General features: G+C 51.7%; 2 long non-coding RNA genes across 3 annotated transcripts; both read left to right on the plus strand.

Annotated features, from left to right (window-relative positions):
- The first annotated feature begins 325 nt into the window (after nt 1–325).
- Nucleotides 326–4,271, plus strand: LOC116234081 (uncharacterized). 2 transcript variants are annotated; one of them, XR_004168059.2, is made up of 5 exons: nt 387–409; nt 733–798; nt 891–983; nt 3,186–3,270; nt 3,593–4,271. It is a non-coding gene; the product is annotated as an uncharacterized LOC116234081 (long non-coding RNA). The 2 variants fall into 2 exon arrangements; XR_004168058.2 differs by lacking the exon at nt 733–798 and having other exon boundaries at nt 326–409.
- Nucleotides 4,272–6,910: 2,639 nt separating this feature from the next.
- Nucleotides 6,911–13,098, plus strand: LOC116234311 (uncharacterized). The gene is made up of 5 exons (XR_016458840.1): nt 6,911–7,035; nt 7,160–7,261; nt 7,647–8,562; nt 10,186–11,636; nt 11,729–13,098. It is a non-coding gene; the product is annotated as an uncharacterized LOC116234311 (long non-coding RNA).
- The last annotated feature ends 12,785 nt before the right edge of the window (nt 13,099–25,883 follow it).

A 25,883-nucleotide genomic window follows, 5' to 3' on the forward strand; every position in this document is an offset into this window, starting at 1 on the left:
ATGCTGATCCTTTGTGGGAGTTCTGGGCATCTTGCTGTTGGACTTGGAGGCCACCAGCCATTTCCATACTCAAAGACCAGCAGAGCAGCCACCTGGCAGGCACAGGTCATGTCTTTAAGTTGCATTTAACCCCACTTTCTTCTAGGAGAAAGCAACGTCTGCAGTGAGAGCAACTGAGAAAGCCTAGGCATGGCAGCTGTAGCAGAAATGCTAAGTCAGGGCTTGAAGCAGTGATTGAGCACCTGGTGGGAAGGCAGGGCCAACCCAGGGCAGCTCAGGTGTTTGCAATGCACTGAGTGACCAGAAGGGCTGGAGCCAGGATCCACCCCTGCCCAGACCTTGCTTAAAAGCTGGTAGTCATAGCAAAGGCTTCTTGCTGGAGATCCCTGTGCACTGAGGCCTTCTGAAGGTAAGCAGCTTCTTTCCTTCATTTCTGTGCTTATGGCTGTTGCAATTGAGCAAGTCCTCGCTTGTTGCAGCCTGGGACCTTGCTATTGGATTGCTGCCTGGTTGGTACCTCCAGCACACAGCATCCTGAGGCTGCTCAGCTGCAAATCTCCTTCACCTTTGATTTCTGGGTCGTTCACTCACTTCTCTTTTTAATGTTGTGAAGTTTTTCCTATTAGCCAAGTTGTAAAGACAAGCAGAATGAAAGCCTTTGCAAACAGCAATAGATCAGTGGCAGCTGGTGTGAGGAGACCGATCCCATCGCCTTATTGATCTCTGTTACAGGGGATTGACATTTTTCACCCAGTGCAGGTTCCTTCACTTCTATTGGAAGAATGGCCTTTCCTCCAGGTAGCTGGGCTCTGTTTTTTTCTACCATGTTAGTTCACAGCTGCCTTCCTATTGTATGAAGACTCATATCATGCTTGTCTTGTCATCCCCAGGTCTGCTGGAAATCTGTGTTTGAATCATGAAATGCCCTTTTCAATGGACATGACATTCTGGTAACTGGAACAGTAACCATTTACAAAACGAAGGTAACTCAGATGACTCAGTGTTTCCCACTAAGCTGCTTTCCTTCCCTCACTTGTGCCTTTCCATGGAGTTTTCAGCCATCTCAGAACAGAAGCACTGGGAACTCTCCCAGTTGGGTTGAGTGCTCTGAGCTCCATTCTATCGGTGCCAGCCTGGAAGGATTTATGAGCACTTCTCTCAGCCTGGCATGTGGTGTGCAGATGTCTCAAGAGTGGCTCAGCTTTGAACTCCCTCTAACCATTCAATTTTTTCAGTTGTGCATCATTGTTAATTTCCTCCAACTCATCTTCTGGGGGTGGAGGGCTGGAAAGCAGCTTCTTTTTCCCTACTCAGAGGCAGCCTCTGTGGTCCCACAGAAGGCAGATGGCAGTGTCATTCCCTTGGGAAGAGCTGTGAGATGGCAGCAGGAACGATGCTGGAATTGCTCCATTCTTGAGAGGCTCAAAAGAAAAACCTCTGCTACTTGGGTGGGTGTGCATGCTGTGAGGATGCACTGAGATGTGCACAGTTACCTGCCCACCTCCTTCCAGTGCAGTGTCTGCTCGCTGGCATCTCGTTCAGATGCTCATACTTTCCCAATGAGTGTGTTTTCATTCACAAAATGAGTCACAGCAAGGGGCAGGAAGAGCTGATAAGCAGCCTGCTGGCCCACACAGGGTGGGCACACACACATCCCTCCCTATGGACACCCAGGGGATGCAATTCCCAGCTGCCAGAGAGAGAATTTCAGGAGCTCAAAGCCATCTGCAAGGGCTGAGCATCCTATGCTGACTATGGGAACTGAGGACCTTTTGCAAATTGCTCCTTTGGGCCCTCTTTAAATCTGGGATTTTCCTCACATGCACTCCAACTGCATCCCTCTGAAGGGTCTGAGAGCCCTGCAAGGCACACGGGATGCCAGCAGGTAGCGAACCCTGCTGCTGCTTATACACACGCGCTGTTTTCAGAAAGGAAGTGGTTAGTGATATCTCTCTCTGCAGCACTGGGTGTTCTGCTATGTCCCAGCTCCCTGCCACCTCCCCATGTGTCTGCCCACTGCCTGGCACCAACACGGAGGGAGGGGACAAGGTGTGGGGGATGGAGAGGGGCTGAGGGAGAAATGAGATAACGCAGGGATTGATCCGTCCAAAGGTTAAGGAGCTGAACTTATTTAACTCCCGTTAGCTTATTTATTGTCCCTGAGTTATATTTGTGACTACGACTGAGCAGATTACTGCAGGATTGCTGGGTAGATTTAAAAACCCGGGGTGTTTTTCTAGCTCTGTGCATGTGTTTGTGTGCGTGTGCTGCTCGCTCTGAGCATTCCCCATCCCTGCTGCCATTAGGGACGAATGTAAGCACTCATCTGTACATTTAGAGGCAGAGAAGGGGAAAAAAAATAATAAAAAAAAAATCTTGCTCATCAGATCAGAAGCTAAATTTGTGCCGGGTACAACATATGCTCTTTGTTATACCATGAAAGCGTTGGGTAATAATTCCTCTGTCCTCAAAAACAGGGACACTTACTGCAGTAAAAACATATAGATATATATAAAACCCTCCCACTGGTGGTAAACACATGCGTCATGCGTGACTGCTGGAAGCTGGAGCTGGTAAGCACTGGATGGGGATGAGTAATGTTTGTTATGGCCCTGTGACTGCCAGGCACTCAGTAGCAGGAGCAGCACAGCAGTGGCATAGGGCTGAAGAAAGGGACCGAAATCTCATCCCAGCTTGGCTGCAGGCTGCTGGCTTGGTCTGTTTGGCCTCCCCACCACCCCCTCCCAGAGCCCCATGGCCATGTGAGGCTCTCTGCAGGAGTCAGAGGAGTGGGATGGGTGTCTCAGAGAGGGGCAAGGTGTATTGCTCAGATGGCTTTCTCAGAGCTGTCTGCCGTTACATCAGTTTCTTTTCTGTCTCTGTAAAACAGCCACAAAAAACAATGACTAATTTCTCTGTGGAATATTCATCTTTAAAAAGCCAGACCTGGGGTTTCAGTGCTTGTGGAGCCTTCCAGCTCCTCAGGTTGGAAAAATTTATTCTCTGAAAGAGTGGTAATGCTTTGGAACTGCCCAGGGAGTGATGGAGTCCTGGTCCCTGGAGATGTTCCAGAGCCATGGAGATGTGGCACTGAGGTCAGTGGGCATGGTGGGGTGGGTTGAGGATGGGCTTGGATCTTTAGAGGTCTTTTCCAACCTTAGTGATTCTATTTTTCTTCCTTGAAGTATGTCTGGCTTGTAGACCCAGCTGGGAAAGGATCTAAATGGGGAGCACATGGAGAGCTGCCATGGATGAGGCCAAGCACAGCAGGTAGCTGTGGGGTGGGTTTTGGAGCTTTCCATAGGAGTTGGGCTTGATGATTCTTATGGGTCCCTTTCAACTTGGGATATCCTATGATTCTATGGGAACTTGGAAGTGTGGGGTTCAGGCTTTGTAGGATCATCATAGACCTGCTGATGTCCCAGATGAACCCTAGTGATTGCTACATTGGATCAGAAAGATCCTAGACAGATTCTGAAGGTGTTCAGGAGGAGGATGTCAAGGTGATGGCTTGGAAGACATGGCTATGGCACATGAGATCAACATGGCTGGTGCTCCTTCCATTCATCCATCATCTCTCCATCCATCACAGGTTGTTGGGATGAGGAGACCAATGGGAAATCAGTGAAAGAGGAAGAGCTGGTGTATGGAAAGTGCCTGTGCCTATGTTAAAAAAGCAATATGTGTAAGGACAAAAGGGAGATTGCACATATCTATGAATACAAACCTACCCATCGTGGTAAGTCAGGAACAGAGCCATGGAGTGGTGCTGCCACCAGGAATCAGGGCAGGTCCCTCCCAGGTCTGATCACACCTGACATTGAGTGCTGGTCCAGCACTGGCCCCAAAATCTTCTGTGTTAGCAGTCAGATGGAAATATCCTCCAGCATAAAGGCAGCAGTGTGTGGGGGTTCAGCCTGAAGGAAAGCCTGGACTGCAGTGCTGGAGCCACGCGTGTGGCTCCTGGAACATCAGCTCAGCTCCTCCAGCAGGTCTGCTGCAAACACATGGGGCCAGCTATTGTGTGTACAGTCTCTGGCTGCTTATTTTATTTGTCGGGCAGAGGGATAATTGACAGGTGGCTGTCTGGAAGAGATGAAGCCCTCCAGCAAAACTCTGCAGCTCCAGCAAGATGCGAGCGACAGAGAAATGGCTCCAGAGGTGATAGACTTGTTACTTTTAACACCGCCGGAGATGGAAGGGAGCAGGGTTGAATCGCAGTTCAGAACAATCATACCTAACTGCTGAACTAAATAAAAGCCATGATTTCATACCGGTGTCTGCGGCTGCCTCAGACTGAGCTGGGATTAATGAGTGTGCTGTTGCCTTTGGAAGGGAGGTGCACGCCTGAGGACTTTGGGTTCCTTTTCTAAGGGGAGCATCACCCAGGAGGAAGGCAGAGATGGGGAATGGGTTGTACCCAATGCAGTGCTGATGTTTACCCTCCAACAAACCTTGCTGAGAGAAGCAGGGAGGAGAGCAGTGTTAGTGGGATGGGCTGGTGCCCAGGTACCCCACCAGCTGCAGGTGTCCATCTTTCCTTCTTTTCTTTTTTGGTCCTTTTTCTAAATGCCCTGCCTGGGACTTTGATGCCTACAGATCTCCTCCAGGCTTGGCCCTTATGCTCCTCAATGAGTCTGCACCTATTTTGATGACGTGCAGCACTATCTGCTCCAGACTCATAAACAAAAACAGAAGCTTAACCATTAACTCCCTCCAACACAGCACCCCGACCTATCGCTCTCTGAGAACCGACTTCTCATAGGGCAGGTTTGTCTATTTTTTTTATCAACCTCAAGCTTCTTTTTTTTTTTAAACTGCTATGTTTATGATGTAGCACCACAGAGGCTCCCACCCTGCCATGCTGTGGTGGCTGGGGGCTGAGATGGGACTGGCAGTGCTGAAGCCCGTTGGCCGCCTCCCTCTGCTCTCCTACCTCCGTGTGGCTTCGCAGCAAATCAAAGTGCAACAAATGGCTTTGCATCATTTCTTTGAGGAGCCCTGGGCCTTGTATGTTATCTCGAGGGCAGAGTGTATGCTCCAATAAAAGAAGGCTTTATTACCGACTGCAACGGAGCCAAGGATTCAAACACGTATCGCCTTGTGAGTTTGTCGTAAACTCCTTTTTATGGCCCTTCCAGTTTATGGCTAATGGAGATTTACAGTGGGAAGAAGGGGCCTTGTGCTCTAATTAATGTGGTTATTAGGCTGGGAGGGCTCAGCTCAGCCAGCCCCATGCTCACCCTTCAGCACAGCCCTGCAGAGCACACACGACATGAGGACCCATGGCATGGATGGGGAGCTGAGGTCAATTCTATGGGCTGCCAGAGGAGCTGAGCACAGCATGGGGCAGTGGAGGCTGTGCTGAAAATATCCCATCCCTCCTGCTTGGGTGGTGCTTCTGTCAATTAGAAGTCATTGTTCCTCATCCATCTTTGGGCTCTAGATGAGTTCTGAGCCCGGTTCCATCCCCACCATCATTGTGGAGTGGCCCTGTTAATATCAGCCTGACTTCCATCACGTGTGGCTGTGCTGGAATGAAGCTACAAATGAGGCAGATTTCATGTGGTTGCAGCTCCTCGCTGGGAATGCTTCATGCCGCTTTGCTCAGCAATTAAAAGCAAGGAGCTGGGGTGAGAACAGTCCTGCTAATGATTTGCAGTCCGCTCCCTTGAGCTAAGCTGTCTTTGCAAAGCCAAAATTATATCATATCAGTCTCCAGAAGCTACCACAGAAGTTAAACATTAAGTGGCTTATGTTGCTGGAAACTTCCGTTGGCTTCAGCTTGATCACAGGTCAAGGATGCCGTCATCGAGAGCGGCCTTGATCTCCAGCAGCCGCCATGGAAATGGCCAAGCCCAGAGGGACTGACATACAGCAGGGCCATAAATCTAGCCCTGTGGGGCAGCCCTGTGCTCCTGACCTCACAGAAGAGTGGGAATGCTGCTGGAGGAGCCCACAAACCCAGGAGGGGCTTTGGGGGGCTGCATCAGGTGAAAAGAGTGCATCCAACTCGTGATGCTGGAGAGCGAAGCGCTGATTTCCCACGTCTCACCCAGGCATGAGAGCAGAGCCAGCTGAAATCCTGAGTGCCAATAGGGTGTTTTTGCCCTGATTTCACTCCAGGAATTTCCTGCAAAGGGAAAAAGGCACAGGCTGAGAGCTGCAAGGATTTTGGGGGGAAATACCCAGGAATTGGGCACCTCTTTGAGGCGTGATGAGGCCTGCAATGGAAAAGGAGAGAAAAGATTCAGGGCTCCTTCTCACCATTATTATTAATATTCAAATTAATTAACTGTGCTGAGGGCTGGAGGAAATTGAATGTCGAGAACAACCTAAGCTCTGCTTTAGATTTTAAGCCATTCGGGGCTTTGATGTAAAGCTTGTGCTTTTATTATTATTATTTTTAAATCTCTTGATTTTTTTTTTATAACGCAAACACCTGGCCTGCTTTAGAGGCGATATAACAGTAATAAATGATCCTTATTAATTGGCCGTTGGCTGATGGGGAGCAGCAGGCTCCCAGCAAAACAGGGCACATTCATGGGAGTTATGGGGCCAAGTTTGGGGAGGGGATAATGGGGCTGTGCTCCCCCAGCATCCCAGTGTGGGGCTCCCAGCCAGGTAGGGAGCTTTGGTGAGGTTAAATAATAAAAAAAAAAAGAAGCTTTAACGAGGCAGAGCTTAAATACACGCGCTCCCTCTTTACCCATTTATTAAGTAATAATGAAACACTTTTGTCAAAGCTTAGGCACCAAATTTCTGACACCAGATGAGCTCTAAAGCTAATCAGGGGCTGGAAAAATGGGAATATAATTAAGGCTGCTGACAGCCCTGTGTCATTAACCTCACAGCTCTCAGGTGCCATGCTGAACCACAGCTGCAAAAAATACTGCATTACGGGCAGTTGGTTTCAGCTGTGGAAATGAATTTGGCTTTTAATGGCTCTGTAATGTCTCTAGGGCTGAGGTGGTGGAAGGAGGAGGGTGGTGGTCTGTGCTGGGTCAGCTTGGCTGGAGCCTGTGCTGTTCAGTGGTGAGTGAGTAGGGGAAAATGAGGGCTTTCTGGGTGAGGGTTCAGGCTGGGGCACTGCTGCTCCCTCCTCCCCCATGATTAATTATTGTCATTATTAGGAGTGTGGGTGTCTGCTTTGTCCTAGTGCCCAGGGTTCCTGCTTGTATCCAGCGTCTTCTGATGTGAGGCTGGTACCTGTGCCACCTGCCTGCACTGTGACTTGGCTTCCCATCCTACAGAATGGGAGGTAATAGTGGGGACCTGGGGCTCCCAACATCTCACACAGCTGTTTCCTAGGCAGGCACTGTGGGACATAAAAAGGGGGAAGGGTTTGTCTGGGAAGGAAGGGGCTGTGTTACTGCCAGGAATAGCACCCAGGCATCCTGTGACCTGAGCTCTCCTGCACAAAAACACAATAAGGTTCCAAGCACTGAGCAGCCATAGGAGAGCACCACTGAGACCTCTGTCAGCGTTGCCTCTGAGGATGAGCAAAGTACCTATTAGGAGCTGATGGGCAGAATGGCACTGAACCTGACTCAGCTCCAATGTTAGTCATCATTCACCCTCTGCTGTCGCTACGGGGAGATCTGCTGTCCCACACTTCCTAAGTGTGTCTCACGCTTTCTCTGCAGCCTTCTCAGTTTCTCGGGTGCAAAACTCAAGCTTTGGACAACAGCAGGAGCAGTCAGTTATGTTCTCACTCTGTTTGCTTTGGAAGTCCTGCAGTGTGCTGGTGTGAACACAGCCATAGGAGTGGGGCAGTTCAGGATAAATCAAAAACAAAAGTGCCATTATCCATATGGGACCTCACGAGTGCATCACATCCCCCAGCAATTCTGAGCGCTCTGTGTATGGTTCTCGCTTGGTTTTAACTCAATTTCTTTGAGATGCAAATCAGAGGGATTATATTCAGAGACTGCATCAGAAAGTCTTTAATCCAAATGGGCTATAAGATTTATTTGGAAGAGCCAAATGTCTTGTCTGGGACAGAAGCAACCGAGCTGAACTGAAACAGATGGACGTAAAGGAAATTAAGCAACTCTAATGGTCTTATCCAGAGTTTCAAAGTATTTGGTCTTCGGAAAGCTCCAGCTCCTGGAAGCACGTGATGAGATGGGGAGCTCAAGTTTCATTTAAAAACAGGCTTTGCAGTTCACTGAGAAAGACAATAATAATGTTTTTATTCCTCCTGTGTACAGAGGGAAGGCTGCCTTCCAAACCCCAGCTCCTCAGCTCCTGACGTCAGGTGGAAGTGTATTGCACAACATTTGAATTCCTCATCTTCATCACAGTATGGTTATTTCAGTGGGCTGGATTTGGGATTTCGGAAGGTTGATTCTTCCCCAGGTTCTTGGGGGTGCCAGGAGGTGATCGCCCTCATCTCTGCAAGGGGAAACCATCTGCAGCCTGAGCAGTGAAGCCTTCCTGCTTGCAGCTGCGCCGTGCCCTGCTTGGCTCAATGCTGAGTACCCAGAGCAGAGAAGCTTCACATGTCTGTGCCTTGGCCATCCTTCACCCCAGTGCTTTTGGATTCGGATTAAATAAAAGGTGAGAGAAGTGGGGAGGGAGGGAGGGAGCGTGAGAAGGAGCTCATCCATTACCATGCTGCGCACAAGGCGGGAGGTCTTGGCCTTCTGGTTTGAGTGCTTATTCCCCATAAAATACATCTGAGAGAAATCAATACAAGAAGCACGCAAGAACTTAAATCAAAGCACAAAGAAGCTGCACTTGGCGAATGGAGCGACCTTGCAGAGAGCTTTCAGAGCCAAGGGCCCAGCCCTGCAGATGCAAAAGCTGTTGGTAAAAAAAAAAAAAAAAAAAAAAAAAATAGCAAGGCTGGCACGCGGGCTGCCATGTGTTGCCTTAGCATGGACCTCAGACACAGTGATGTCTGTATAGGAAAACATATGGACGAGAGGTGTTGGCCATAGGCTGGGTGACCAGCATGGGGACAAGCTGCCAGTTTTCCCCTAGAACAGCAAGGAGAGCTGATGTGCTCTGGGACACCTATCTCAGTTCAACAGGTTATAGATACCAGCACTGCACCTGGCTTGGCAAAGCACTGTGTCCTCTAGGCTGTAGCTGTGCCCATGCAAGACCTCAGCCCACGGGAACAAGCGTGCAGATCAGAGCAGGCTTTGCAAGCAGCAGGCTGTTTCCAGCAGCAACCCGTGCATCCAAGCAGGGCCACCTGAGCGCAGGTGCCGACTGCTGACCCCACTGCTGGGTCACAGCACCGTGCTGCAGACACCATAAATCTGCAGAGGTTTGCTGCAGTCAGAGCTCCACCTCTGCAGACCGCGGGGCGCATGTTCCCATGCTGGGAAATCTGACCCCATGGTAGCCTGAGAGACAGGAGAAGCCTGAGTTTGGTGTTTTGAATAAGTGGCTTTTTATCTGAAATCCCTTTGGGAGCATGAGCTCAGTAACCAATGAAATTATATCTGTTGTTTCAAGCAGTGAAGAAAACTTGGCCTGATGTTTATTGAGATTTATGGCTTCCCTTGAGCTTAATTGTCTTTGGGAGCCCTGGATCTTTTTAACGGTTCAGCTAAGTGGTACTAAGAAGGATGGTAATGGTTTGAGCAGCCTGCCCCCTTAGCATATCTCTTTCTCTCACACAATTTGCTGATATTTGGGAAATACAGCCGATGCACTCCCCTCCCGAGGTCACAGTTATTCATTGGTGTGAAACTTCAAGAGACAAAATCAGGTGTGAAAAGCTCCCAGCAGTGCCTCCTTGGTGAGGCGATAGCTTCGCCCCTTGGGGCCATGCAGCGGGGATGGGGAGGACACATGGGTTCACCTGTACCCCTGCAGGGCCCTGTGGCCCCTTCTCCCTTTACTGCAGGCTCTTGGGTATATGTAGCTTCCATTGCTTGCCATTGTTTCCTCCTTGCAGGGGATTCGTGGTGGTCGGGGCATTGGCATCACCCTATGGAACAGCCCTTGTGATGCAAGGCTTGGGAGGGAGCTCCTCCCATTGGTCTGAACTGGGGAAGGCCCAGCTCCCACCTCGTGCTGGGTGTCCCAGTCGCTGGGTGACCATCCTCAGACCCAGCGCTGTCACCAGGAGCAGAGCATCGCCCTTCACACACCATTACTCCTCACCCCCAGAGCCTTTTCATCTCTTATCAGCCGTGACCCTCGGGCTCTGTTATCTCCCCCCAGCCATCCACCGAAGCCTTAGAGCTGTCAGCATGGGGAATGACCTTCACCTCCTCACTCACCTCCAGGAGATGCTGTGTCCGCTCGGCCGGGCGCATGGTTGGCTGCAGCAGCACTGCCTGCTGCCCGGAGCCAGGTAATTACAGCACCCGTTATGGTTCAGCGGGCACCTTCATTAATAAACCTCGAGTTTCCGAGGTGCCTAACTCAGCCATTGGAAACCACATCTGGCTGTAACTCTACGGCATGTCTAAGCTTTCAGCTCATCTCCGACTGCCTAAGCGGTTTATAGGATGGGCTGTAAACAAAGTCTGTTTTGTTGGGGTTTTGCGTGCTTTGAGGAAAAGAAAGTAAGCACATCCGCTGGGCTCATCTCCTCGGAGGAGCTGGAGGCTGACAGCTCCTTCTCACGTTATTTTTTGCTTCTGAGATAGCCCAAATAACGAACGCGTGGAGTCCTCCCATGCATGCATAGCTCTGGTGCTTGGTGCTGGGCAGCATCCTTCCTCTGACACAAGGCTGGCTTGCAGGAGGAGCAGCCACCAATGGGAAGGATGGAGTTAAATTCCACAGAGATGTAAGGAGCAGAGACGGGGTAAGGAGATGAGTCGGGCATCAAAGGGAGTGGGCAGGCAATATGCAGCCATAACCATCCCCACCCATCAGCAAAACACCCCCTCTAGTAACCCACCAGAGCTCAAAGGCAAGCAAGTGCACGTCTGTGCGGGGGAAATCTGGGGTGTGCAGCTGGGAGGGAGGAATGGGCTGCTGGGGGGGCTGGACTGCTGGGCTGAGCTGTGTCCCCACCTCAGAGCCCTCCCCTGGCTGTGGGATGGGGGCTTGTGGTATTTGAGAAGCAGAATTCTGGAGCTGGGGACATCCAGACTGTTGGGTACCATCCTGCTGAAGGGAAAGGGCACCAGTGTGCCTGAAGCCCTTTTTGCTAGAGCCAGGTGCTGGGGATGCAATAGGTTTGGACACCTCTGGGGCCAATGCTCACGCTGGACATTGGCTGCCAACCTGAAAGTGAGCAGAGCTCTGTAGGAAAGGCAGAAATTTCTGCTCTGCATCCCTGTCACAGAGCAGGTGGGGGCCACCTGTGCATTTCCCAGGTGCTTTCCCACCCTGGGGAGTTGAAGAGGAGGTGGCAGCGTTGGCTGTGGGTTGTTTCTGAACTCGCCCATGGATTGCTAATGATGTTTGTGAAAGCCCTGAATGAAGACCACACACGGGAGGCTCAGGCAAGTGATGTACCTTAGACCTGGAGGGTGAGAGGGAAAAATGCTTTTGTGCCTGACTCACCGGCTCTGTGCTAACACTGACTCATAATTACTGATTTTGATTCAGGGGAAAAAAAAAAAAAAGATTTATCTGCATTCAGACCTTTGGAAGAGGCCAATGCAACCTGCTAATGAAGAGCGGAGGTGGTGCTGCTGTGCTGTCCACAGCCTCATGTAAGGTGTGGGGAGAGCATAGCAGATTGGCTCTGGGGGCTGTGATGAGCCCTGGAGATGAGGAGGGTCTGATCATCCCCAACCCTGCCCAGAATTGGTCATATAGGAAGGAAATTTCCTTGGACCACATGGGTACGTCCGGCTCATTTTCCCATGGCTCAGCACAGGCGGGCAGCCCTGCAGATGAAGATGTCTCCTGAGCAGCACGTTGGACCTGAACGCGTGTTTGCGTGGTTCCCCTGCCACCAGCACAACGGGAGCTACACGGCGGCCAGCCATGCAGAGCCAACAAGAAAAGCCTGCTGAAGAAAGGCACCGGCGATGACAATACCCGTTTGCAGGACGGATTAAAGCTCAGAGCAGCGTCTGGGCTTTGTGCAGGGGCGGCTCTGAGCACGAAGCGTGGTGGCAGGAGGCTACAAAAGCCGGGATCCCACACAGCCCCATTGTCAGCAGTGCTAACCCAGCCCATGCAAGGCTCAGTCCCCATCGCTGCCAGGACCTGCTGCCCTGCCCTCTCCCAGTGCCCTGCTCGTGCCACCTTGCCTCCCTGCTGCTCAGCCCCATGCTGAGTGGAACCCACCCCCCCCATGCCAAGTGTTAAATACTTATCAAGCTAATACAGCGTCTTCGCGGAGGTGCATACATGAGACAACATGTTACCGTAATTAACAAGCAGCTGGAGTTGGCATCGTTCTGCAGCTGCTGGCGGCGGCTCCCAGTGCCTTTCCCAGGGCTGCAGCTCTGCCCCATCCAACAGCAGGGGAATGCTGAGGCGGGGGGAATGCCTTGCAGGTCCCTTTCTACCACGCAGGAGGTGGTGATGGCTTTCAGCCTGGGATCTGCATAGCCATGGAGGTCTGGGACTATTTCTGGGTTGGGTAAATGGGTCCATTCCCAGCAGGCAAATGCTTACACAAGGGGTGAGGAGCCGTTGTGGGGGGCACTGAGTTGGGAGCTGTATGGAATCCTGCTGCTGGAGTCTCTGGGGGTGGTGGCTTGTCCACCTGGCCATGGAATCACAGTGCTGGGGCAGTGATGGTCAAGTGCCACTGGATCTGTGTGATAGGTGTCAGGGACCAGTGGTGGCACCGGTGCTGGAGAGAACTTGGGAGAAAGAGAGAGTGGCTGTGATGGGACTGTAAAACCCAGCCCTGGGGATGAAGGTGGCAGAGTGGGGTTGGTGGGGGTCATTTATTTGGTCAGACTTACTGAGATGATGTAGATCCATCCCTCTGCTCAGCCCTATGCAGATCTGCTGCACAAAACCTCCCCATCCTTTTGAATTGCCTTGAGCTCCCTAGCTTTCCAGCCCCAGAGAAGTCATCTCAGCAGTTGATGTTTGTATGATGACCTACATTGCTATTGGGTTTTAAATATATATATTTTTACTGCACTGTATGCTAGCTTCCCACATGCAAATTGCTCTGAGTGAGCCATTTATCTGGAAAATAAAGGTTATGTTCTCAAAAGGCATTTAGTTCCTTTCTGAATGATTGAGCGAGTTTTCCACCGAGAAAACAAAGATCTTTAACACAGTCCAAACCGATGACAGGGAAAAAGGCTCAGGTAAAACCCCTCCATTTATTTAATAGCTCCCCCTTCCTCATTCATATTTACAAGATAAAAGGGGCTCCATCAACCCATTAGAGTTGAAATACGTGTCCTGTCTTCAAGGAAAGCAAATCCCATCTGGCATCCCTGGAGGAATATAACCTTAACTTCAGCTTAATGCCACATTAGGGTATCTAACAGATCCAGCCTGAGATTTACCTGCCTTTAAGGGAGATTTATTTTGGAAGCAAACAGGCTCATGTGACAAATTGCTTTCCATGAGCACCTTGGGCGAAGAGGAGCAGTTCCCCTGCCGGGGGTCCTGCTGTGTCCTGGGCTGGGTGTGGAGCTGGGAGCTGCCCCAGGGCTGGGCTGCTCCCCCCCCCAACCCATTGCACAGACCCCATTCCCTCTGTGCCTGCAGGGGTTGGGGAGAAGCTTTAGGGAAAGGTGGTTCCAGCTTCTGTGGCTCTTGCATTTGCCTGGGAAATCAGAGACTTTTCCATGATGAAGGCATTGCTGCCAACACCTCTCTGCATCCCCACCCAGCACCGCCTGTTTCCATCACCACCCCCACCACCTTAAGGACAAGAGTGGAGTAGGGCACTTTCTTTCTTTCCCATGCAACTTAACCTTAACCCTTAAGGGGTCTCGGTGCTGCGGTCCTAAAAATGCATCAGCAGCTGCAGGAATGCAGGATTGGGTTCCTGCAGCGGCTGCAGAATTGGGTGACTCCATCCCAAATGACACCTCGGTGATGTGATTCTCCAGGGCAGCAAAAGTGCTGATGGTCTGGGTTGGGAAGCACGGCCTGGTTGTGTCTGCTGAGAGATTTTGGCCAAAGCACCTTAGTGGTGTCTGAGCAGAAAGTGTGTTTCTGTACAGAGCTAGCCCAGAGGTGATGTTCGCAGCAATAGGTTTATTGTCATTTCTGGTTTTATTGATGTGAATAGAAACAGATGAGGGTTTTGTAATTAGTTAATCAATCCCAAATGTGCCAGACTGCTTGGGACTAAAATATGAAGCACTTCTTGGTGTTCCCTGCTTGCCTATGCCTAAGGTGCTAGCTGTACTCTTTCCCTCAGACCTGGCTTCTGCTGCAAATGGAAAACCTGGGGGGTTGTTGAGATGGAACACACACTGTGCCATGTGGGCCCCTGGGCTTTGGATGCTCTGCATCTTCTCCTGTCTCTCGCCAAGCCCCTGGGCTGCAGAAACCCTGGTGTCTGCTGGCAGAGCCTCCCCAGCAGCACCCTGGGGAGAGGCTGCAGATGCCGGGGATTCCTGCAAGCTCCTCTCCTCTTGAGACACCGCACAACATGCGGGTGGTTGGGCAGGATGGGGGGCATGGAGCATCCATCATGGGGAGCCACCTCCAAAGAGCTCTATAGGATAAACCCCAACACAAAGTTGATGGTGGGTTTGGGATCAGGGCTGCTCGTGCTGAGGGGCTCCGGGGACGGGCACAGCTCGCCTGCTGCCCTGAGTTACCAAACTGCATCTCATCAGGCTGTTGATGTACACACTGTTCAGCCTGAGAACGAGAGGGCAAGTCAGCTGCAGGTGGGTGAAACCTATCTCCTCTGCACTGACCTGGCCTGCCTGACTGGTTTTTTATGATTATTTTTTATTCTGTCTCCAGTTAGGCAATACACTTGCCTGTTAGAAATATCGCCCTGGGCTGCCAGCTCAGCGAAGGAGAAAAGCGGGTGTGTGTTACTGAGGGAAGATGGGGGTCACCTCCCTGCCGGGGGGACACCTCACCCCTTCCCTGCCCTCCCTGGGCTGCTGCATCTGCAAAAACCCCTCCTTGGGCTCTGCTGCTCACGGGGTACTCAGAGCTGAGCATCCTCACGGGGGAATGCCCTGGGGGGAGCTCCCAACACCCCCCATGGTCGCTGGGCTGCAGTGGATGGATTTCAGCCCAGCCTGCAGTTTGGGATCGTTAACCATGAAGGTGCCCCTGGGAAGAAGCGAAAAAGGTATTTGGGAAAATTTGCTAACAGACTCTAATGACTTAATAATCCCTGCCGGAGAGAGCGCGGCAGGTTATGTGAATGTCAAGTTTGTTTGCTTTGCCGAGAGCCGGCTGCTGTTAGGTAATCAGAGGGTGTGACCTCCTTCGTGGGGAAAAGGCAAGGGAAGGAAAGCATGTGCCTGCTGCCCTGCTGGAGGTGAGCAGCAGCGATGGGCACAGAGCGGCTCTGGCAGCCCCACTGCTGTGCTGGGGAGAGCAAAGCCCGGGGGCTGCCCTGCTCGACCTGTTGGGAGCATGCTGTGGGGCTGGGCAGTGGGGTGGGATCCAGCAAGGAAAGCAACCAGGAGCTCAAGGGAGGGGTGTTGGGTGCGTGTTTGTGCTGCACTGGTATGAGCTGCCCAGGGAGTGTTGCTGGGTGGGCACAGGGTGGATGCATGTGCCTGAGTGAGCTGTGGCACAGCACGAGCCCTTCTTGGCCAAGCCTGCACCCCAGCTTACTCAGATAGGGAACACCGTCCCATTTTGGGGATGCCATTGGGAATCATAGAATAGCTTGGGTTGCAAAAGGCCTGAAATATCCTCCTGCTCCAACCCCCCTGCTGTGGACAGCAGATCAAGTTGCCCAGGGTCCATCCAACCTGGCCATGGACACCTCGAGGGATGGGCTGTCCACAACTCCTCTGGGCAGAAGCACCAGTGCCTGACTGAGCAAAGTGTGGGATTTGCTGAACTCTGGGACCTTTCCTTGTTGGTAAAGGAAAGTCAGGACAGGACTCTAAGCATACTTTACATTATCTGCCATGACCCATGGCATCGGTACAGACTGCCCCACACCTGTTGGGATGTGACATCTCACTCTGGAAGCCAAAAGCAGGGAGGTGGGTGCTAACCCCCTCCCCACTGCTGAGTCCAGTGGGAAGGGGAGTGTATGATTGCAGGCACCGGAGCTCCTGGAGCACAGGTTACCACCTCGCAGCCCCAGCACTGCTCTCAAGCCCCAGCTTGCCTGCCCCGATGCTGTTTGAACAGGAGCCTTTGCAGACGTAGCTCTAGGCCAAGTTGTGGGGCAGCCGGGAGGGAACGCCTGGCTCCAGACCCCGCTGCGGGAGGTCTGGGCGCGTGGGCACTGAAATACCGTGTGCCAATCACAGCTCTGCCCCGGGGCCCCAACACCTGTGGCCACTTTGAACCCCAACCACAGCCCCGAGGTGCCAGCAGAATACGTGGGAGCGCCGGGACTCAGCTTACATCCATTTTTACGACCGTTCCTTAGAATTCTGGGGGCAGGTTGCATTTCCCAGCAGATGCACATCCTTGCTAATAGCAGCAGATGCACATCCTCCTAGCAAAAAAAACCCCACAACTGCATTGTGAGGTCAAGTCTTCTACCATCTCCCTTTGCTCTGCCTGCTTTCCCAAGGCTGCCGTGCTTTAGGGGGTTTGGGGAGGATGGCAACGTGCACAGTGCACAGCACCCAGCATCCTGCAGGGATGCCCTGGATGCCACTGCAGGATGCAGCTCCAGAGAGCATGACACACACTCTGCAAAATGAATTAAAAAAACAGACAGACACAAAAAAAGAAAAAAGGAAAAGGCTTCTGAGGCTTAGCGTTGGATATTTATACACTTGACATAAAGGATATTTCTGCATTGAAGTAATAAGCGTGACTCAGTAAACCAATGGGGAAAGGGTGTTCCCTTTGCAGCAAAACCTCAAAAGATCAAAGAACTTCTTGAGCGGTTTAACATTTTGAATGTTAAATGAATTGGTTTCCCCTCCCTCTCCCCCTCATACTTGCCTTAAAGTTTTGAAAAAGAAAATGGTTGGATTTTAGCTGGGAAGGGATCGCTTTGAGAACTCAGGGGATGCCTGGTTCTGAAATGGCACAGCCACAGGCCCAGGGGATGTCAGCCCTGGATGGGGACATGGTTTAATGGAAACTGGCTTTTCTCTCACTGCCACCTTCCAGACCTGCTCCTGCTATGGGATGGATACAGGCAGCCCTCATCAGAGGGATGTCCAAGTCCCCACACCATGCCCACTGCTGGTCTTCAGGCAGAGCTGAGCATCACCAGTTTCCAGCAGCTCCTTCCCTTGGGAGAAGCAAATCGTGCTATTGCTGTGCTTGCATGAGATGTAAGGGGACAGCCCTGTCCCCTGCCTGCAGCAAGCAGCAAGGGCTGGCATGTATTCACCAGGGAAGGACAGAGCTGTGTCAGTGGCTCTCAGACACATGTGCCTTTGTGGGATCGATAGGCTGGAGTAATATATCGCACCGAGATAACAAATCACTTAGCTTATTGGGTCTTAATTAAGCCTCTTTTATCTCTGTGACAGCCACACACCTGGGCTATCACCCCGACCAACGGCGGCTGAGCAGAGGGGAACACAGTGCAGGAGAGCAGGGATTGATGAGCTGCACTGGCTGGAATTGCCTCATTGTGCTGCAGCTCTCAGGGCCATCCATCTCCTGCTCCCCACGCCCGTCCTGGGCCGGGACCCCCCACTGCAGCCCCCTCCTCCTGGCGCCGTGCAGGCAGGGGATGAGGGACGGGGGCAGGGGACACCCAATGGCGTTAGCCAGGCGCAGGGCGATGAGCTCAGGGCGAGCTGCCCCGTTAGCCCCCCTGGGTAATAGATACAGTTGTTATAGTCCCTGACAGCGTGAAATGAAGACCTACATCACCATAATGTATTGTCAGGCTGCGAGCACACTGCGGCCCCTGAGATGAATGAATGCAATATCTCTGTGTGAGAGGGGGAAGGCGGGGACGGGGGCTCTGCTGTGCCTCTGCCCTCTGGGCGCTTTGTGCAGCGACAGAAAAAGGCATTTTTTATGGGTGATGCAGAGGCTGAGGGTGTCCGGTCCCTGCAGAGCTGATGACAGGTCCAGCCCGTGAAGGGCAGCGTGTAACAAATGACCGAAGTGCTGCCACGATGAGTTCAGCCAGCAATGAAGTCATCGCGCCCTGCCTCGCTGCCAGCTGGGGCTGCGGGGCAATTGATGGCACTGGGGTAAGAGGGATCAGTGCATGGCACAGCTCCTGTGAGCTGAGAGCAAAGGGAACCTTCCAAAGCAGGGAGACTAGAAACGTGCATTCACGACAATGGGAATCTGAGGCACGTATCGCATTATTTGAAAGTAGGACAGTTCTCACTCTGAAGTACGACTGCTGATGTAGTGACTTGGAGTGGAATAATGAGAGCTGGGAGTTGTGAGTGACTTACAGCTGAGCATCCAAGTCCTGCAGGACCCCTCCGTCTCTGCAGCAGTCGCCCTGCTTTAGGATGATGCTTAAATCCTTCCCCACCATGGACTGCTGCTGTGGGGCTCAGCTTTTCCTCTCTACTCACCCCAGGGCAGGCTGGTAGCAACAAAACTGATTGGGAACTGGGGAGATATTCCTGAGCACAGGTCCGAGCGTGACCACAGGCTTATTTCAGGGAAAGGTTGCTTGGGATTTCTTCCTTTCCCCATGTTTGAGATGGCAGTGACCATCCCCAGCCTCTCCTCAGGGGTTTTGATTCTTGCAAAGCGTTGAGCTGTTCTTGCTGCTGCACGACAGGTACTGCATGTATGCAAATACTTCCTTAAAACAATAAAATAAGGGTCTGGTTTGAAAGACAAGCAGCTCGTAATTCAGCATTGCATTAAACAAAGTCCAAAGTACTCACATCACACAAAATCCAACTGAAGGCCAACACCCTTCCAGTGTTCCTGAATTTTCACCACTGTTTGCAGGCTTTAGGATGAACACAAAACAGTCGATACAGGAATGGCCAATCCCCATAAGCTGTCAGTGAGACTTTCCTTTCCAGGCCAGCTCAGCTGGACATATGGTATCGTCAAGGTCATTCCCAATGCATGATGGACCTGTTTGCTGATGCTTGTGACATTTCCCATCAGGCAAGACAGGATTCCCCTCCATGTCATGAGGTTTTTGGGCTGGATGTACCCAGCAGCTTCCTTCCCTTTGCCCAAACCCTTAGCCTGAATCACAGAGTCATTCTGGTTGGAAAAGCCCTCTCAGATCCCCAAACCCAACACCATGCCCACTGCCCACATCCCTCAGTGCCACATCTCCAGGTGTTCTGGAACACCTCCAGGGATGGGGACACCACCATTCCCTGGGCAACTGTGCCACTGCACAGTTCAGAAAGGAATTTTCTCCTAATATCCAACCTGAAATACTTCCTAGCCCCGCTCCCTTCCCAGCCAGCCATCCCTGGGTGTTCTTATTGCAGCAAACACCGCGCAGTGATTTTGGCATCTCCCTCAAGCAGGCAGCTCTGCTCTTTCTCTTGGCTATTACTGCTGCTTGGAGGCTTTTCCCTCTGAGGTTGGGTCTTCCCTCGTGCTGCCGCTCAGAGCCCGTCCCCATTGGTGATATACGATGCCCTTGTAATCTCCAGCGACATAAATTTCTCTCCTGTTTGTCTCCCTGTGTCACATCCTTCTCACCCCGTGCCTGTTATTGTGTCTAGCTCTGCGGCTGCATTTCAGCGTTTTCCCTTGTTTGTCTCCTTCACCTGAGGATGTTCATTATGGGATGTAACAGCTTTAATAGCTTACAAACGGGAGGCTGGAGATTTTGTGCTTCAGGGAGCAGCGCTCACAGCAGTCACCACTCAGAGTGGCGTTTCCCACTGCTGTGTACCTCAGCTGGTTTCTTCCCTCCTTATTTTAAGTCCAGGGACAAATGCCTGGTAAAGCTGCTGGTCCAATTTGTACTGCTGGTAGGTGGAGCTGGGTGAGCGAGTTGTCCCTGTCCCCCTCCATTCTGTCCCAGAGATAGAGATGTCCCTCATTGGTCTGCTCCCACTCTGAGTCCCAATAACAGCAGCACCTTGGGGTGCAGCTGGAGCCAAATCCCAGCGTCTGGCAGCAGTGGTTGGGCAACTCCTCATCCTCACCTCTCCAAGAGCGAAGCGCCGTGCAACCAGGATCTAATTAAGCAGGCTAATCTGAAGGAGGTACTACATCTCCATGGAAAACCGCTTCAGTTTGGCTTCTCCGGATAATAAACAAAGCACTTGGGCAGATGATAGGGCATTTAAGTGTTTACTCTTCAGAGCATTAAGTGCTAAATTTGTTTTCAGCTCACTTACAAAAAACCCTCACCGAGCAAAGCACACAAGGGGCTCAGTTGTACCTTCAGCTCCGCCTTGAGCCTCCTGCAAGGAGCCTGGTCCACGGGCTGCCCAGTGGGAAGCTGCAGCCATTGGCAGCACAGGGGCTGAATCTGCACTGTGGGGATGCTGCTGGGGCAGAGAGGTGCTGGGATGAAGCAGCATCTTCCCAACCCCATGCAGAATGCTGTAGGCTGTGCTGAGCACATCTGGCCACCGCTGCCACACAGGGCAGGCTTCATCCAGCACTGTAGAAATGGAGCACAAAACCAACAAAACAACTCTCCGTTTCTAAAGCTCTATGAAGTTTGCACCCCACCACGCTGGGACAAAGGGGGAATTAGCAGCCAGCAAAGAGAAAAGCAACACAAAGCCACACCGCGGTGTCAAGAAGCCAAAAAGCCCTTTTCCTTCTCAGTGTGCGGGTATGGCTTAAGGGACTGCTCACAACACCGAGCCCAGCGCGGGTCAGCTTTGCAGCTCTTTGCATCTGCATGTGCTTGAGCCGAGCTTTCCCTGCTGCTGTGATTTATAAACCAACTCTGGCACATCAAAACCAATGCAGAATGACTCAGAAGTTTTCAGACAGCCATCAAAAAGGGGACGGAGGGGTGCACCCGGATCTGACAGCAGCAGCCTCCTTTAAATCAACCTTTTTCAGGAAGAATACTGCGGTTCAGGCCCCAATTTGGGATGTGTCTGAGCACGCTTCCCATCCACATCATGGATTCAATTACAGCACAACGCTTTGCAGATTTCTGTTAAATTTTAACTCGTTTCACATGGGTTGTATGAACTTTGCCTGACATTTGGAAGCAGGCAACTTGTGTCATCAGGTTACACTCACACTTATCTCTGCAAACATATCCTTGTACCCAAACCAGCACCAGCACACCCGTTTTCGCCGTGGCTGGCATTAATTGAACCTGAAATGTTCTTTCCTCCGGCGCTGCGCTCCCTCCTGCTCACAGAGCCATGTGTGTGACCCCATCCCCTGCTCGGCAAACGCAGCTGCAGCAAATGGGGTGGCCACAGAGATGAGGGCAGCGGGAGATGCTGAGCCAGCATCTCACTGTGGATTTTTAGAGAAGGGCGATGCCATTAAAAAGGGAAGACTTTGAGATGACTCCGTCCATCCCCAGCCTCTAAGTTGCAGGGATGAGCCTGCAGTGTGTAGTGCTGACGGTCCAAACCCCGCCTCCTGGGGGACTCTTCTGTCCCCAAAGCCTTGTGACTTGGCCGCTGGCTTGCCAGGCAGCCACGCCATGCTCACCTCCATTGCATCAAGCCATGTAAACCCAGCTCTGGCCACCTGATGGCTGAAACTCAGGTGTGATCATAGCCTGGCCTCTCTGCTGTGTCAGGGGTCAGCAGGGGAAGGGGAAATGTTAAAATCCTGATGTCGCTCAATGGCTGGCTCTGTCTTCAGCTGCTAGAAGTGGCCAGCTCTGCTGATCAAAGGCCTCACCACTGTTGTTTTAAAGGTGACATTAACATTTAAGGAGCTTTTGAAAGTCCTGGCTGGCAATAAAAAGCCAGACACTCAGTCACAGAGCGACTCAAATGCAAGTTTAATGATAATGAAACAGCCTTTTGTTCTTAAACTCAAAGAAGGACCACAAACCTATTTATAGTCTTTATAATAAAGACTGTGAAACCTTTTGCACATAATCCAGCAAACCAATACCTGCAAGCCTCAGTGCTACTCAATGATCCCTAGAGTGTGCAGAACAAGCTTTTGAGAACACTTTTCCTCTTTTCGTGCATGCGCAACCACCACTCTTTGTTCCAATGAAGACTTTGACAGCATGATGCGGATGCTTCTGTGTGCTTGCAAGCCCCGCTTTCATAGTGTGTTCCCATAGCATGGCACAGCATGGGACATCATAGTATGGTATGGCATGGCATGTCACAGTATGACATGGCACGGTATGGCACAGGACCCATCCTGCTCCTCATCATAGCTGCACAGTGCAGCGTGGGGCAGCAGAGGAGGAAACCATGCAGGCAGTGCTGGGCTCAGTGCACCATGAGCAGCCCCAGCCTGACACTGGGTTATAAATAGCCTGGAAATGAGAGCCAGGCAGGTTGGAGCCATGGCTGGGTAAGAGAATCCCCTGCTCCCCTCACGGCTCCTGGCTGCATTGTCTCTTACCACGAAGTTCTTTGCTCTACATCTCCCAGCCCTGCTCTGTGCGTTACCTTGAAGCTCCAAGAAAAGCGATTGCATGCGCCTTCCTTAAAGCATGCAGTTGGAAATGCCATGCAAATTCTCTCACTCCTCCTCACCATCCTAGATGTGGTAATTAGCGCTGGGTCCTCATTCCATCCACTGGGCAGGGTCAGCAGTCCCAGCAGAAGATGGTATGGAGGGCAGATATCCGACATCTGCTCCAACTCCTGCTACCCACGGCAGAGCCAGAGAGTGGATTCACTCCCTGCCTTCTGCAGTAGCAGCCTGGGATGAACATCTCTGTGCACAGTGAGTGGTGGAGTCCCATCCCTGGAGGTGTCCCAGAACCATGGAGATGTGGCACTGAGGGACATGATCGGTGGGCACGGTGGGATGGGTTGGGCTTGGGGATGTGAGAGAGCTTTTCCAACCTTTGTGATTCTTTGATTTGCCAGAGATACTCCCAGCCCCAGCTTGGCCACTGCCTCTTTCCCCTGCTCAGCTCACAGCACACTGGGCACTACTGGGGAGCTCAAGTGAGGGGCATAGGGGTCCCTTTGTTTCCTAAGGGCACAAGTGGCCAAAGGAATCAGTGATGGGAATGCACAGGGTGGGGGAGGCAGGCGACGGGAGAGCTTGAGGCTGGATGTGACCCAGACCCAGGGAACAGATGCAACTCATAACGTTAATGAGGTTTTTTTCTTCCTCCCCAAAGGCGCTGCGCTCCTGAGAACCGGGGGCTCTCTATCCCATGGCAACACCAAGTGGGGAAAAAATGGGCCTGGCTTTTATTTCATTTTTTTGTCCTTTACAGGAATCGCAGGCAAACAAAAGCCCTGAACAGATTTATCATTTTTCTTTCTCCCCCACCCCCTCCTTTTCTTTCCTTTTATATTTTTTTAAAATAGGGTTAGAACAAGATGGATGGTTCCCCAGGCCCGCGGAATGAGCAGATAGAGGCAGCCCTGTCGGCTCTGGCATCCCATTAAGCCAAGCTGCGGGAGGAGGCCACCATCAGACTTATTACATTTGCCCCCTCCCAGACCCCAAATATCAGCCCCAGTGTGGGGTACCCCCAGCTCAGCTGCCCATGCCCCACATTGCCCGGTGCCACCCTCACCCCCACCCCACTCCATCCCCCACATCAGCAAAGGAATTGCTTCTTGCATCCCTCAGCATCAGCCCACACCGATTTGTCACCGATGGGTGACAAGCACTGTGTGGCTCAGTGTGGCTCTGGGTAGGGGCAGCGGGGGGAGCTCAGACAGCCCCCAACCCACTGCTGAGCCGGGGCTGCTGTGCCTGATGAAACAGCAGTGAGGAAGGGGGAAAAAAAGGCAAAAAATAAAAGAAAGAAAAGGGTGGGGATGAAAAAAATAAAACAAACCCCATCGTGTTCATGAGCCCAATGCATCCTCATGGGGGGGTTGGCAGCGGTGCACAGGGGCACCTGGCTGCCCCATTCCACCACCCGCTTCCTTCACACGGATATTTCCACTTTAATACTTAACAAGGATTTAAAACCCTTCTGCAGCCGGAGTTTGTTGGCAGCGATAAATTTTGAATAGCTTATAAATAATGGAGGCAAGGTGGTGCCTCCGGCTGGGAGAAGGGGTGAGGCCCCACCTGCCATCAGGACGGGGAGAGGAGCAGCCCTGGATTGTACTGCTTGGTGATGATGGCATCACAGAGCACAGCCAAGCATGGCCACGCTGCTTCACACCTCCTGATAAGGATCACCCAGCATGTAAGAATCACGGGATGGAATTATGGATGGACAGAGAAATGCATGCAGTCCCTTTGTGTATATAGATGTGTATATGCACATACAGAGAGACAAATCTATAGAGCTGTACAGAGCTGCAAGCATGCATGCTTGCATGAATCTCTATGGGTCAAACTGCCCACCTGCCCCTAACCTCCCCTCCGTGCCTTGCTCCCATCGAACCCACATCCCACCCCACGTGCTGCAGATGCAGCTGACAGCCTTGCAGGTTCCTGCAGTGCACCTCACACACTGCTCCACTCTTTGGGGCTAGGAGGGGATTTGGGAGGAGGGCTGGAAGAGATGATTTCATCCCCATGAGAGCTGGAGAGTGTTTCTGCGCGCTGCAGGGGTGGATGCAATGTCTGCTCTCTGCTTTTCCCTGGCACCTTGTAGCAAGTCAGTAATTAGGTTATAGCACTGCTCTGGCTTAATTTCCACACACCAACATCCAATAAATGTGTATGGAGTTTGTATGTGTGCCTGTAGTATATAAAAGCTATAGGAAAATAGCCAGACTTCACTACATTAATTCATAAAGCAGGTCATTCTTGTCTGGCCCTTTACCTCACTTGTTATTTCTATTTATTAGTAATATTGATGTTTCAACCAGGGATCAGGACCCCATTGAGCCAGCTTTAATAACAGAAAAGATTTAGCAGGAGAGAGGCCTGTAATGAACCAATAATCACAACACCGGCGCTCACGTAGTGCAGCTCACAAACAGCATTGTTATTTGTACAATGTTTTATTTGCTATTTCACTTTTGCAGTGAGCCCAGTATCCCCCACTGCACCGGTTTGGCAATGCAAAAGCTTTGTGGAGGCTGAAAATGGAATGAATGAGTGTTGGCTTTGGAGGGCCATCAGCGTGGGCTGGTACCCATGGTGTAAGCAAGGGCTGCCAAAGGGTTTGCTGTGCATATGGGTGGATTCTGTGCACGGTGGGTTCCCTTCTCTGCTCCCATCACCCTTCCAAAGGGCTTTCACAGCAGCTCCTTTTAATGCTGTCTTCTGCTGAAGCTGCAGCACATGATGGAGAGGACGGAGCACCAGCATTCTGCTGACTAAAGCAGGGGGTGATGTGGGATGGGGGGGGATCCCACAGGACTGTGAGTGATTGGGCAATGCACACCCTAAGGGCTGGCACTGGGCTGCTGCCTGCACAGCGGAGGCATTTGGGCTGCATTAAGGAACGATCACACACTGTGAATGCCAAAACTAATTTTTCAATCAGAACCACTTGGGAGCCGTACAAAGCCCAGGACCACATCTAAACCAACTTCAGTTTCGTCGCCTGCTGAGACATTGAACACGAGCCAGTCCTCAGCTCTGAGCCAAGATACACTTAGGGAGGGTTTGTCTGGCAAGAACCTCTGGAACTATTGATCCGTGAGAAAAAGTGATCAAGGGAAGTACAGCTGTCCTGGTTATTGCTTTACCACGTTCTCTACCAACTGCAAAACTTCGCCAGCACAATGAGAGAAGAGCTGCACAGCATCCTTCCTTCATGTAAACTCTGTTCCTGAAAGCCCAGTGTAAAGCTGGAGCTCCTGCAGCACCGGGGACCGTGCAAGGTGGGGAGAATTGGGGATCAAACATCATCTTAACAGGGACAAAGGCATTACAAATGAAGCAAGGAGTGC

Source organism: Phasianus colchicus, chromosome 19 (genome assembly GCF_987193195.1).
Source record: "Phasianus colchicus chromosome 19, bPhaCol1.hap1.1, whole genome shotgun sequence".
Classification (NCBI taxonomy): Eukaryota; Metazoa; Chordata; class Aves; order Galliformes; family Phasianidae; genus Phasianus; species Phasianus colchicus.